At 45.5% G+C, this 15,796-nt stretch overlaps 1 protein-coding gene across 3 annotated transcripts in view; it reads left to right on the plus strand.

The window, feature by feature from the left end:
• cdk19 (cyclin dependent kinase 19) overlaps positions 1 to 15,796 on the plus strand; it is a 243,388-nt gene that overhangs the window by 55,954 nt on the left and 171,638 nt on the right. The gene's annotated exons all lie outside the window — the stretch shown is intronic.

The following is a 15,796-nucleotide window of genomic DNA, read 5'->3' on the forward strand; positions in this document are numbered from 1 at the left end:
TGTACCTTTTGCCTGATGGGAGGGGGGAGAAGAGCGGGTAGATCATTCCTGCAGATTGAGCATTGGTTGTCTGGAAGTGATACGTGTTTTGTTTCTCCTGAATGCCCTACACACGATTGGAAAGAAGTGCAAGTGGACAGCTGGAAAGATGACTTGGTGGGAAGGGAGGAGGTGAAAGGACAGGTGTTGCACCCTCTACGGTTGTCTGGAGAATGATAGGCAGGGTCTCTGACTAGAGACGATGGGAGTGATCCCATCAAAATGTTGAAAGAGGAGGAGAGGGAATATATATGGTATTGGTTTATCATTGCCCATGTAACGGGATGCAGTGGCAAGCTTTGTGTGCTATCCAGCCAAATCATACTGTGCCTCAGGCCATATTACACAAGTTTAGTGTAGTTCAGAGATACAGCGCGGAAACAGGCCCTTCGGCCCATTGGGTCCGTGCCGAGCAGCGTTCCCCGCATATTGACACTCTCCCACACACACTGGGGACAATTTTCACATTTACGAAGCCTATTAACCTGCAAACCTGCACGTCTTTGGAGTGTGGAAGGAAAACGAAGATCTCAGAGAAAACCCACGCGGTCACGGGGAGAACGTACAAACTCCGTCTGGATTTAACCCAGGTCTCCGGCGCTGTAAGGCAACAACTCTACCACCGTGTCACTGTGACTCCGTGTGTCCCCCCCCCCCACAATATGTCTTTGAAGAAGAAGAGTTCTGACCTGAAACATCACCCATCATTTTTTCCCCAGAGATACTGCCTGACCCTCTGAGTGACTCCACCACTTTGTCTCTATCCACATTAGTACAATGTCTCAATGGTATTTTATTGTCACAAGTACGTGGCTCGAGTGACATCCCTTTTTTCGCATACAATTTAGCAAAAAACTCACTTTACATCAGCACCCTCATGCTGAGGTGCAACATTCTTGATTAGTACAGGTGTCGGGGGTTACGGGGAGAAGGTGGAACGGGGTTGAGACGGAAAGAGATCAGCCATGATTGAATGGCGGAGTAGACGTGATGGGCTAATACTGCTCCTATGTGGGAGATAGTAGATTGCACCCAAGGCAGAGGGCAGCAGACCGCGTACACTGCTGCAGGTCGGGCTTTGGTGGAGTGGCAGGTGTTTTGAGACGGGGCTTTGAGGGGACGGAGGTTGGGAGAAGGGAAGTATTTATTTGGGACGTGGGGTTTTGGGGGAAGGGGAGTTTTTTTTTACAGCAAGTAGTGCAAAGATAAAACAATACTGGAGTTGAGAATATAGTACTGCAGCATTTTAGCGTTACGCGGAAAGTACGCTCTGAGGCGGGTTGGAAGATTGGGACCACACGCCAGCCGTTCCGTAGCCTGATAGCAGCGGGGAAGAAGCTGTTCCTCAATCCGGTGCTAGAGGTATCTTGTTGTGGATACAGTTTAAGAAATGAAATGGTGATCAGTACTGTACACGGTGCTCTGACTATTATCCAACCATCGTATCATGATGAGGTACCGTAGCCTTTCCGCTCTTATATTCCATGCCCTGGCTGAAGAAGGCAAAATATCCCATATCCCATTGGGAACGGTCACGGTGGCGCAGCGGTAGAGTTGCTGCTTTACAGCGAATGCAGCGCCGGAGGCCCGGGTTCGATCCCGACTACGGGTTCTGACTGTATGGAGTTTGTACGTTCTCCCCGTGACATGCGTGGGTTTTCTCCGAGTTCTTCGGTTTCCTCCCACACTCCAAAGACGTCCAGGTTTGTAGGTTAATTGGCTTTGTAAATGTTAAAATTGTCCCTAGTGAGTGCAGGATGGTGTTAATGTGTGGGGATCGCTGGTTGGTGCGGACCCGGTGGGCCGAAGGGCCTGTTTCCGCGCTGTATCTCTAAACTAAAAACTAAACTGCACAGTAAGGTTTCTCATAAGAGGTTCTGATTTGGCTTTTTTTTGAAGAAGGGTCTATTCAAGTTCAAGTTCAAGTGAGTTTATTGTCATGTGTCCCTGTATAGGACAATGAAATTCTTGCTTTGCTTAAGCACACAGAAAATAGTAGGCATTTACTACAAAACAGATAAATGTGTCCATATACCATGATATAAATATATACACACATGAATAAATAAACTGGTAAAGTGCAAATAACAGAAAGTGGTTATTAATAATCAGAGTTTTGTCCGAGCCAGGTTTAATAGCCTGATGGCTGTGGGGAAGTAGCTATTCCTGAACCTGGTTGTTGCAGTCTTCAGGCTCCTGTACCTTCTACCTGAAGGTAGCAGGAAGATGAGTGTGTGGCCAGGATGGTGTGGGTCTTTGATGATACTGCCAGCCTTTTTGAGGCAGAGACTACGATAAATCCCCTCGATGGAAGGAAGGTCAGAGCCGATGATGGACTGGGCAGTGTTTACTACTTTTTGTAGTCTTTTCCTCTCCAGGGCGCTCAAATTGCCGAACCAAGCCACGATGCAACCGGTCAGTATGCTCTCGACTGTGCACCTATAGAAGTTAGAGAGAGTCTTCCTTGACAATCCGACTCTCCGTAATCTTCTCAGGAAGTAGAGGCGCTGATGAGCTTTTTTGATAATTGCGTTAGTGTTCTCGGACCAGGAAAGATCTTCAGAGATGTGCACGCCCAGGAATTTGAAGTTCTTGATCCATTCTTGATCCATTCCTCCAGAGATGCTGCCTGACCCCTGCTGAGTTACTCCAGCTTTTTGTGTCTATCTTTGGTTAAGCCAGCATCTACAGTTTCCTCCTACACACTCTCAACATATTGAGTCACAAGACTGGTTCAAATAGTGGACAGGGCAGCACGGTGGCACAGTGGTTGAGTTGCTGCCTTACAGCGCCAGAGACTTGGATTCAATCCTGACTACGGCTGCTGTCTTGTACGTTCTCCCTGTCACCACGTGGGTTTTCTCCGGGTGCTCTGGTTTCCTCCCACACTCCAAAGACGTACAGGTTTGTAGGTTAACTGGCTTGCCCCTAGTAGTGTGAAATAGTGCTAGCATACGGGGTGATCGCTGGTCGAAGGGCCTGTTACCACATTTTATCTCTTTTTAAAAATATATATTTTTATTTATTAAAAGTACGGTAAATTACAGTAGTACAAGCCAGATATATCTTATTACATCTATGGTACCCCTTCATTTTTTAAGCTTTAAGGAAAGATAGAAATAAAGAAAGTAGAGAAAGTGAGAGAGAGAAAGTTGTGTTTGTGTAAAAGAGTGATCAATTAAAAATGAAAAAAAAAAACATTAGTTAGAGAAAAGAATTAAGAAATAGACCCTAGAAAAGAAAGAAGGAAAGAGGAAAAAAACCTCTATTATAAAAACCGCGCAAAGGGGATATACCAACTTCATATTTTTCCTCCCCCCTAAAGTTCTCTAAAGTACAAAATATAGCCTAGGTTGAGGTACATCCCAGCACCACCTATGCTGTACCACCACAGCAATGTCAGTGAAGGCAGGTATATTCAGATCCACATGGTGATTCTGCACCTGTCTGTCTGATGCTTGCTGTACACAAAGTTTGTGTATACTGAGAACTTTACATTTTTTCCATCAGTGATGTTTATTTGTTTGTATATGCGATACAAAAGGTGACCTTTTAGTTTCACGAGACGTAACTAGAAAAATTAAGCAGTAGAATATGCATTTTCCACAAACCAGTGAATTCTACCCAGATTAAAAGCATGCATTGTCAGTACTAAAAATTGTGAGAAGAAATTAGATGAAGACAATAGTCGGTAAAAGGAGGGAAAAAAGATGGTATGCAGATACATCGTTCCCTGAAAATGGCTGCACAGGTAGATAGGGTTTTTGGCAAGAGGGTAAGTTGGACTTCATCAGTCAAAGTATTGAGTATAGAAGTTGGGATGTTATGTTGACATTGTTCAGGATGTTGGTGAGTCTGTTAGAGGATTGTGTAGGAAGGAACTGCAGATGCTAGTTTAGACCGAAGATAGACACAAAATGCTGGAGTAACTCAGCGGGACAGGCAGCATCTCTGGAGATAAGGAACAGGTGAGGTTTCGGGTCGAGACCCTCCTTCAGACATATTAGAAACATAGAAACATAGAAAATAGGTGCAGGAGTAGGCCATTCGGCCCTTCGAGCCTGCACCGCTATTCAATATGATCATGGCTGATCATCCAACTCAGTATCCTGTACCTGCCTTCTCTCCATACCCCCTGATCCCTTTAGCCACAAGGGCCACATCTAACTCCCTCTTAAATATAGCCAATGAACTGGCCTCAACTACCTTCTGTGGCAGAGAATTCCACAGATTCACCACTCTGTGTGAAAAATGTTTTTCTCATCTCGGTCCTAAAAGACTTCCTTCCCCCTTATCCTTAAACTGTGACCCCTTGTTCTGGACTTCCCCCACATCAGGAACAATCTTCCTGCATCTAGCCTGTCCAACCCCTTAAGAATTTTGTAAGTTTCTATAAGATCCCCCCTCAATCTTCTAAATTCTAGCGAGTACAAGCTGAGTCTATCCAGTCTTTCTTCATATGAAAGTCCTGACATCCCAGGAATCAGTCTGGTGAACCTTCTCTGTACTCCCTCTATGGCAAGAATGTATTTCCTCAGATTAAGTCATTGTGTCTGTGAACACTGTTTGTCTTCAGTTTTGGTCACTCTGCTCTCGGGAGGATGTTGTTAAGCTGGAAAGAGTACAGAGAAGATGAACATTGGCGTCTCCAATTTCAGGTAGTCCCTGCTTTCTCCTTCTTTCCCCTCCCTTTCCCAGCTCCCCCACAGCCCACAGTCTCTGCCTCTTCCTTTCTTCTTCCCACCCCCACCCCCACATCAGTCTGAAGAAGGGTCTCGACCCGAAACGTCGCCTATTTCTTTTGCTCCAGAGATGCTGCCTCACCCGCTGAGTTTCTCCAGCATTTTTGTCTACCAGAGAAGAGTTACGAGAATGTTGCCAAGATTTGAGGCCCTGAGCTACAGGGAGAGGTTGGGCTGGCTAGGACCTTATTCCTCACAGCGCTGAGAATGAGGGGTGATCTTATAGAGGTGTATAAAATCACGAGGGGAATGGATAGGTTTCATGCACAGAGTCTTTTACCCAGAGTAGAGGAATCAAGAACCAGAGGCATAGGTTTAAGGTGAAATGGGAAAGATTGAATAGGATCCTGAGGGGTAGTCTTTTCATACGGATGGTGGTGGGTATGTGGAGAGCAGATAGTTGAGGCCGACATATCAATTTATCAATATATGAGGCCGATATAACATTTAAAAGACATTTAGGCGGGTACATACATAGGAAAGATTTAGAGATATATGGGCCAAATATGGGCAGATGCGACTAGTGTAAATGGGGCATCTTGATCGTCACAGGGCCTATTTCTGTACTGTTTGACTCTATGATTCTATGACTAGGTTGCCCTTTAACCTCTGGCTTTACAGGGAAAACAATCTAAGTCTGTCCATTCTCTCTCTGTAATACCCCCGAACGGGCCTGTCCCACTTACTCGACTTTTTCGGTGACTGCTGGCACCCGTCATAGGTCGCCGAAAATAATCAACATGTTGAAAATTCAGCGGCGACCAGAAAGACGCTACGACTCTTTGGGTGACTGAGAGAATACTCACGACCATACAGGTGACACCCTGGTGACACCCTGGTGAAGCCTGTATGGTCGTGAGTAGTCGCCCAAAGAGTCGTACCTTGTTCTGGTCGCCGCTGGATTTTCAACATGTTGAACATTTTCAGAGACCTGCTGCGACTATGACGGGTGCCGGCAGTCGCCGACAAAATGGCGTAAGTGGGACAGGCCCATAATTCTGACATGATTTTAGTAAACCTCCTCTGCACTCCAAAGTGTCAACATGCTTCCTGTAATGGGGTGATCAATAGACAATACGTGCAGGATTAGGCCATTCGGCCCTTCGAGCCAGCACCGTCATTCAATGTGATCAGAAGTGCACGCTACCACACCGTCACAGTTTACATCTCTAAATATTTTGTATGTCACCGAAACAAAATATACTGGAAATACTCAGTAGGTTCAGTTCAGTTGAGTTTAGTTTATTGTCACGTGTACTGAGGTACAGTGAAAAGCCTTTGTTGCGTGCTAACCAGTCGGCAGAAAGACAGGAGCAAAAGCAGTAGGTCAGATAATTTAGTTTAGTTTAGTTTAGAGATATAGCGTGGAAACAGGCCCTTCGGCCCACCGGGTCCATGCCGACCAGCGATCCCAGCACATTAACACTATCCTACACCCACTGGGGACAATTTTTTAAAAACATTTACCAGGCCAATTAACCTACAAACCTGTACGTCTTTGGAGTGTGGGAGGAAACTGAAGATCTCGGAGAAAACCCACGCAGATCACGGGGAGAAGGTACAAACTCCGTACGTCAGGATGGAACCCGGGTCTCCGGCGCTGCATTCGCTGTAAGGCAGCAACTCTACCGCTGCGCCACCATGACCGCCCTGTGGAAAGAGCTGTAAACTTAACGTATTATGTCAAAGGCAGATCATTTTGATTTAAATTTGAGAGAGTGTGGGGAGATGTTGATGAAGCAATGGGGATATTTATGATCTGGTGAAGGCAGGGTTGCTGTGGTAATTAGCTGTTGACGGGTTAACAAAGCCAAGTTGTGCGGTGTAAATCTGTTTCCATGCGTTTCCCAAAGTTCAGCCACTTTACGGCCATTTCAGTTCTGGGAACTTGTCCTTACAGAATTTACTTATCACCAAAAATTTGAGATATGGATTTAAATTTTCTCTCGTGGAATCTGTGTGGGAGTGATAAAGTAATTAACTCAACAACAACTTTCCAGCTAAGTTACCCCTGTATTTTGTGCACACATTTACAGACAATGGACAATAGGTGCAGGAGGAGGCCATTCGACCCTTCAAGCCAGCACCGCCATTCTATGTGATCATGGCTGATCATCCCCAAACAGTACCCCGTTCCTGCCTTCTCCCCATATCCCCTGATTCCGCTATCTTTAAGAGCCCTATCTAGCTCTCTCTTGAAAGCATCCAGAGAACCCGCCTCCACTGCCCTCTGAGGCAGAGAATTCCACAGACTCACCACTCTCTGTGAGAAAAAGTGTTAGCTTACTCCTTATTCTTAAACTGTGGCCCCTGGTTCTGGACTCCCCAACATCGAGAACATGTTTCCTGCCTCTAGTGTGTCCAAACCCTTAACAATCTTATATGTTTCAATTAGATGCCCTCTCATCCTTCTAAACTCCAGAGTGTACAAGCCCAGCTGCTCCATTCTCTCAGTGTACGACAGTCCCACCATCCCGGGAATTAACCTTGTAAACCTACGCTGCACTCCCTCAATAGCAAGAATGTCCTTCCTCAAATTAGGGGACCAAAACTGTACACAATACTCCAGGTGTGGTCTCACGAGGGCTCTGTACAACTGCAGAAGGAATTATTTGGAGTATAATGAGCAGTTTTGGGCCCCATATCTGTGGAAGGTTGTGTTGGTGTTGGAGAGGGTTCCGAAGAGGTTTACGCGAATGACCCGGGCATGAGTGGGTTAACATATGATGAGCGTTTGAAGGCACTGGGCCTGTACTCGCTGGGGTTTAGAAGGATGAGGAGGGACCTCATTGAAACTTACCGAATAGTGAAAAACCTGGATGGAGTGAATGTGGAGAGGATGTTTCCACTAGTGGGAGAGTCTACGACCAGAGGCCACAGCCTCAGAATAAAAGGACTTGCCTTTAGAAAAGAGATAAGGAGGAATTTATTTAGTCAGAGGGTGGAGAATCTGTGGAATTATTTGCCACAGAGGGCTGTGAAGGTCCAGTCAAAGGATATTTTTAAGGCAGAGATATATAAATTCTTGATTAGTACCGGAGTCAGAGGTTATGTGGAGAAGGCAGGAGAATGGGGTTGTGAGGGAAAGATAGATCAGCCATGATTGAATGGCTGAGTAGATTTGATGGGCCGAATAGCCTAAATCTGCTCCTATGACGTATTAGGGTTTATTCTTTGTCCTTACAGAAATGTGTCCTTATAGAATTCATCTATTACCAAAACTTTGAGATATGGATTACATTTTTCTCTCATGGAATCTGTGTGGGATGGGAGTGATCAAAATTAACTGAACAATAATCTTTTTTCATCCTGTGTTTCTTGACTCGTGCACAAACGATGTGTCTTGTACAACAGAACATCGTAATATGGCTCAATTTCCAGGACTCCAACCTCCCCCCCCCCCCCCCCCCATTTGGAGTACTGTTGGTTTTGGGCCCCATATCTGAGAAGGATGTGCTGCCGTTCGGGAGGGACCAGAGGAGGTTTACGAAAATGATCCCAGGGATGATTGGGTTATCCTATGATGAGCGTTTGACGGCACTGGGCCTGTGCTCACTGGAGTTTAGAAGGATGAGAGGACACCTCATTTAAACTTACTGAATAATGAAAGGCCTGGATAGAGGGGATGTGGTGAGGATGGTTCCACTAGTGGGAGAGTCTAACACAAGAGGGCACAGCCTCAGAATAAAAGGATGTACCTTTTATTAATTTCGTCAGGGAGTGGTGAATCTGTGGAATTCATTGCCACAGACGCTTGTGGAAGCCAACTCATTGGGTATATTTAAGATGGAGATGAACAGATTGTTGATTATTAAGGATGTCAAGGGTTATGGGGAGAAGGCAGGAGAATGGGGTTGCGAGGGAAAGACAGGTCCACCATGATTGAATAGTGGGGTAGACTCGATGGGCTGAATGGCCTAATTTTGCTCCTATGTCTTCTAAACTATGAGCTTCTGAACATAAGGGGTTATCTTACCCGGGGAGAGTGATAACGAGTTTTAGAAACATAGAAACATAGAAAATAGGTGCAGGAGGAGGCCATTCGGCCCTTCGAGCCAGCACCGTCATTCAATGTGATCATGGCTGATCGTCCCCTATCAATAACCTGTGCCTGCCTTCTCCCCTTGACTCCACTAGCCCCTAGAGCTCTATCTAACTCTCTCTTAAATCCATCCAGTGATTTGTCCTCCACTGCCCTCTGTGGCAGGGAATTCCATAAATTCACAACTCTCTGGGTGAAAACGTTTTCTCTCATCTCAGTCTTAAATGACCTCCCCTTTATTCTAAGACTGTGGCCCCTGGTTCTGGACTTGCCCAACATTGGGAACATTTTTCCTGCATCTAGCTTGGCCAGTCCTTTTATAATTTTATATGTTTCTATAAGATCACACCTCATCCTTCTAAACTCCAGTGAATACAAGCCTAGTCTTTTCAATCTTTCCTCATATGACAGTCCCGCCATCCCAGGGATCAATCTTGTGAACCTACGCTGCACTGCCTCAATCACAAGGATGTCCTTCCTCAAATTAGACCAAAACTGTACACAATACTCCAGATGTGGTCTCACCAGAGCCCTATTTTTAAAAATTTTCGCCGAAGATTTTTGAACATGTTGAAAATCCAGCGGCGACCAGAAAGACGCTACGACTCTTTGGGCGACTGAGGAGACGACTGACGACCATTCACCGCGGCGACCACCGGCTAATAAACACCTAAGTGGGACAGGCCCACAAAGATGCCACGTTTAAAAGTCATTGAAAAGTTGAGGCAAAGGGAGGCTGCGTTATATGGTTTACATTTATCACTCATCACAAGATAGAGAATTGTACAAGTGTGTGTAGTCCATGGATTGGAGCATAATACTTCGGTGAGGGCAAAATGTACACATCATCAAGGTGACCTTTGAGACTGCAAATGCAAAGATGTACAGAGATACAGAGAGATACACATGTCATATGCAAACCACACCAAGGTGGTTAAGGATTCAAAATAAAACAATGAAATGTTTCTTTAAATTGTAAGCATGGGTGACACGTCAGCATGCAGCAGCCGCTAGAGAGTTACAGGCATAAGTGAAAAAGTGTATCTTAATCTGTAACAAGGGCGGCACGGTGGCGCAGCGGTAGAGTTGCTGCCTCACAGCGCCAGAGACCCGGGTTCCATCCTGACTCTGGGCGCTGTCAGTACCTTCTTCCCGTGACCTGCGTGGCTTATCTCCGGGTGCTCCGGTTTCCTCCCACACTCCAAAGCCAGGTTTAGACAGGTTTATAGAGATATGGGAAGGTGGGACAAGTGTCTCTGCCTCAGAGGGCAGTGGAGGCAGGTTATCTGGATACTTTCAAGAGAGAGCTAGATAGGGCTCTTGAAGACAGTGGAGTCAGGGGATATGGGGAGAAGGCAGGAACGGGGTACTGATTGGGAATGATCAGCCATTGAATGGCGGTGCTGGCTCGAAGGGCCGAATGGCCTATTCCTGCACCTGTTGTCTATTGTCTATTGTACCTGGGCAGTGGGCAGTGGGCAGGTGCTATAGACCTGCACGGGAAGGTAGACGCTCCCGCCCCCACGAGTCTCGGGCAGATGGGGCTCGTCAGCCATTGAGATAATAATCTGCCCCCTTGTTTTTGCCGCCAAAGTGGATAACCTCACATTTATCTATATTATACTGCATCTGCCACTCATCTGCCCACTCACTCAACCTGTCCAGGTCACCCTGCAACCTCCTAACATCCTCTTCACAGTTCACACTGCCACCCAGCTTTGTGTCATCCGCTAACTTGTTAGTGTTGCTCCTAATTCCCTCTTCCAAATCATTAATATATATGGTAAACAGTTGCGGCCCCAACACCGAGCCTTGCGGCACTCCACTCGCCACTGCCTGCCATTCTGAACTTTTCAACTTAGCTTTGAATTTGTGTTTGTAATATTTAAGCTATTAATTTCCGTGGGATTTAAATCTCTTTCTTAGGATTATAATTCCCCATGTATGTGTTCAAGAAGGTATGATTCTATCTTGCTGGCTTTGACGGGTTAATTAAGTCTGAGGGCGGATCCCGAGTGAAACATCGCCTGCCCAGATACCACCTGACCTGCTACGCTTTGCGTTTTGCTCATATCTGCAGTTTCTTGTGCGTTAATTGATTGAAAGGCCGTTGTGACGGAGAGGCACAAATTGAATTATACGTTTCATTGATGTGCACGTGTTTGGGACTTGGTTAATTTGTGTTCAATTCTCAACAACATTTTTTTTTTAATCAAAAAATGTACACAATTATTAAAAAATAATATTTACACTACAATAAAACAAGCCAGAACCCACCACCATAATACAATACAAACATATATCCATCATAAACTACTATACAGCTATGTTACAATCCTTATTGAGGATGCATTCAACACCCTGCGGAGCCCAGCGGTCCCGGAACTCCCTCAGGGTGCCCGTGGACAGGGCGTATTCCCATTTTAACCCCACCCGGGCACGGACGTAACCCCGAAAAAGGGGCAGGCAGCCGGCTCGGGTAGAGCCCTCCACCAACTGGCACCTTGACTCGCGGATGGCCAGCTTGGCCAGGCCCAATTCACCAACAACATTGGTGCGTGTTTGGACCTCTGCTTCTGGCAGTGTATGAATGAAGCAGAATCTACAATGCCGGCAACTTCTGCCACCCTACTTAGAAGGAAAGCAATGTCATGTGTTCCTTGTAGTGCAGAGAAGTTACACTTCCTATTTATGCCATATAGCTCGTGCAGGTAAAATGCTTGAATCTTAGCCGTAAATGCTGACATGTCAGCGGTCTTTTGATCTGTCATCATTCCTTATCTGGAATATCGCATGCTGCTGAATTATCTCCAGTTGGTATTCCTCCAGAGACGATCGCTTACTCTCTGGTTTCCATGCATGGTTTCACTTTACCACGCACGTTATACGAGACTGCCACAATAGAGCTTTACTTAGATGGGAATACAGTCATGGAAAGGGTATTTCACGATGCGTCGTTATTTGCAGCTTGGACTGGTGCATGTGCTCTCACTGTGACGTGAAAATCTGAAATACGTCTCGAACCGTAGCAAGAAACAACAAAATGTGTATCTGGTACGGTTAAATATGATGCAATTGTAATATGATGCAATTGTAAAATGATGCAACCCTCTCTGGTTTGTACATGCAGCAATGTGATCACTGAAGAAGCTGGCATGCATAATGTCATCCTATATCAATCGGTTGAATTGTGTAGATTCCATGCTGCATTATATCAGTGATGTAGTGGGCAGCTTACAACCCGGCGGTATGAATATTGATTTCTCTAACTTCAAGTAACCCTTGCAACCCCTCTCTCTCCACCCCTCCCCCACCCAACTTGTCAAGTTAAGTCACTTTTATTTATATAGCACATTTAAAAAACAACTCTTGTTGGCCAAAATGCTTTACATTGGTGGTACATACATAAATACATACATATATCCCTCACTCAGAGGACCTCAAGAAAGGCTTGAGAGTAACAATGAGTTTTAAGTCTCGACTTAAAGTAGTCGATGGATGGGGCAGTTCTGATGGGAAGCTGATTGTACCAGCTTCAAAGTTGTCTTATTGAGTCCCATTGTCTGTAACTCGTTTTTACCGAGACCACGGCTAACAATGACCTGCTTCCTTTATCATCATTACTTTTTTGCATGTCTTTCATTCATTTGTTTTTTATCTCTCTACATTCAAGATTCAAGAGAGTTTATTGTCATGTGCACCAGATAGGACAATGAAATTCTTGCTTTGCTTCAGCACAACAGAATATAGTAGGCATAAATAAATACAGAACAGATCAGTGTGTCCATATACCAATGATTTTATATATATATATATATATATATACCACACATAAATAAACAGATAAAGTGCAATGGGCTATTTAACGATCAGAGTTTTGTTTGAGTTGAGTTTAATAGCCTGATGGCTGTGGGGAAGTAGGTATTCCTGAATCTGGATGTTGCAGATTTCAGGCTCCTGTACCTTCTACCTGAAGGTAGCAGGGACATGAGTGTGTGGCCAAGATGGCATGGGTCTTTGATGATGCTGCCAGCCTTTTTGAGGCAACCACTGCGATAGATCCCCTTGATGGTGGGGAGGTCAGAGCCGATGATGGACTGGGCAGTGTTTACAACTTTTTGCCGTCTTTTACGCTCCTGGGCGCCGTCTATATCTCTCATTTATTTTCCCCAGGACTCTCAGTCTGAAGAAGGGTCTCGACCCGACACATCACATATTCCACTCTGGCAGTCGCCATTCCAGTCGCTGGTTTTTCAGGTGTGGAATGTGGAGAGATGCCTGAAAAATCGCCTAAGTGGGACAGGCTCATTACCCTTCCCCACTCTCCACTCTGAAATCTTTCTTGCACGCGCCTCAGTACGATCATGCCCTTTCACCAAGAGCACAGTCCTGGGGTCTAATCAGGAGGCATCACAGTAGATTTCAATGGTAGCCAAAAATGCTGGAGAAACTCAGCGGGTGACGCAGCATCCAGGAGCGAAGGAATAGGCGATGTTTCGGGTCGAGAGCCGCCTTCACTTAGAGTGCTTCACAATGAGCGCTTTTTCAGTCAGCCAAACAGTTCAAAGTTGATTCTACGATTCTTATTCAAAAATTAACTTTTGATTTAATATACACTGTATAATACAGTTCCATGCCTTGTTGGTTGTAACCCCCTGAGGCTTGATTTTGCTGTGTGCATGTCAAAGAATACAGATTTATCTACAACTATCTGACTCAAGAGTTAAGAGTGTTTTATTGTCATTTGTCCGAAATGGAACAATGAAATTCTTACTTGGTGCAGCACAACAGATATGTCATCATTGGTGGTCACTCGTGACTCTCATGGAGGACCCCTGTGCATGACTTTGTTTAACGTGGGGAGACTGGTGCACAGACAGCCACCCCATGGTCCTTGACAGATCTGGGTCAGGAACCAGTGGCATGGAGTCCAACACGACCGGAGACCCTTTTCTGCTGCTGCCTTCATCCGCTTTCCCAGCCGTTGTGACGCTTCACTAAGGTCAGCCATCATCCTCCGCCTGTTCCACCGTGGAGGCCTTGGTTGGATTGCTCTTTGTCAGAGACCTCCCCCTCGACCTTACCGCTATGGGTGGTCCTACCAGGAACATCGCTCCAGACGGCATCGCTCTCAGGACCTCAGGACCGCACAAGCTTCTCCACCACGACAAGGTGACAATCCATGGAGAAGGACATGTGAACATAGAGCTCAGTAAACACGAAGAACTGGAGATAAAATTGGTTTAAGGCATGAAATGTTCAGTTCAGTTTATTGTCACGTATCCCGAGGTACAGTGAAAAGCTTTTGTTGCGTGCTAACCAGTCAGCGGAAAGACAATACATGATTACAACCGAGCCATTTACAGTGTATGACTATAGACAATAGATAATAGACAATAGACAATAGGTGCAGGAGTAGGCCATTTGGCCCTTCGAGCCAGCACCACCACTCAATGTGATCATGGCTGATCATCCCCAATCAGTACCCCGTTCCTGCCTTCTCCCCATATCCCCTGACTCCGCTATTTTTAAGAGCCCTATCTAGCTCTCTCTTGAAAGCATCCAGAGAACCTGCCTCCACCCCCTCTGAGGCAGAGAATTCCACAGACTCACCACTCTCTGTGAGAAAAAGTGTTTCCACGTGTCCGTTCTAAATGGCTTACCCCTTATTCTTAAACTGTGTGTGGCCCCTGGTTCTGGACTCCCCCCAACATCGGGAACATGTTTCCTGCCTCTAGCGTGTCCAAACCCTTAATAATCTTATATGTTTCAATAACTTCCCCTCTCATCCTTCTAAACTCCATAGTGTACAAGCCCAGCTGCTCCATTCTCTCAGCATATGACAGTCCCGCCATCCCGGGAATTATAAACCTTGTAAACCTTCGCTGCACTCCCTCAATAGCAAGAATGTCCTTCCTCAAATTAGGTATGGATACGTGATAAGGGAATAACGTTTAGTGCAGGGGTTCCCAACCTTTTTCATCCCGTTTACCCCAGGCTACATTAATAGCGCATAACAATGTTATTTCACTTATTTATGAACAACTAATAATAATAAATAATGGATGGGATTTATATAGCGCCTTTCTAATACTCAAGGCGCTTTACATCGCTTTACATCGCTTTACAACTAATGATGAACAGATACTGGTACAGGTATACCAGACCTTAAGGGAATGGAATAAACTAGACAACAATATAATCAAATCACCTTCACTAGTCAGTTTTAAGGGGGCACTAACAGCACGTTAGTATGCACAACACATCCAAGTTGGCGATATGCAGAGTACTGCCCTGCCGACTACAAATTCAGAAGATTCAGAAGAAACAGTCAGTCAATGAGAAAAAACATGTACAAGTCCAGAATCAATAAATTTACCCCCTGGGTTGGCAAAATGTACCCCCTGGCGGTAAATTTACCCCAGGTTGGGAACCCTTAATTTAGTGCAAGGTAAAGTCCGATCAAGGATAGTCCAAGGGACACCAATGAGGTCGATGGTAGTTCAGCATTGCTCTCTGGGTGTGGTAGGATGGTTGTTAAGGGTTTGGACACGCTAGAGTTGTTAAGATTCTTAAGGGTTTGGACACGCCAGAGGCAGGAAACATGTTCCCGATGTTGGGGGAGTCCAGAACCAGGGGCCACAGTTTAAGAATAAGGAGTAAGCCATTTAGAACGGAGACGAGGAAACACTTTTTCTCACAGAGAGTGGTGAGTCTGTGGAATTCTCTGCCTCAGAGGGCGGTGGAGGCCGGTTCTCTGGATGCTTTCAAGAGAGAGCTAGATAGGGCTCTTAAAAACCGGAGTCAGGGGATATGGGGAGAAGACAGGAACGGGGTACTGATTGTGGATTGATCAGCCATGATCACATTGAATGGCAGTGCTGGCTCGAAGGGCCAAATAGCCTACTCCTGTACCTATTGTCTATTGTCTATTGTTGTGTGTTGACAGATTATTTTTCAGGTATAATGTAAG

This window comes from Amblyraja radiata, chromosome 5 (assembly GCF_010909765.2).
Source record: "Amblyraja radiata isolate CabotCenter1 chromosome 5, sAmbRad1.1.pri, whole genome shotgun sequence".
In the NCBI taxonomy this organism is placed as follows: domain Eukaryota; kingdom Metazoa; phylum Chordata; class Chondrichthyes; order Rajiformes; family Rajidae; genus Amblyraja; species Amblyraja radiata.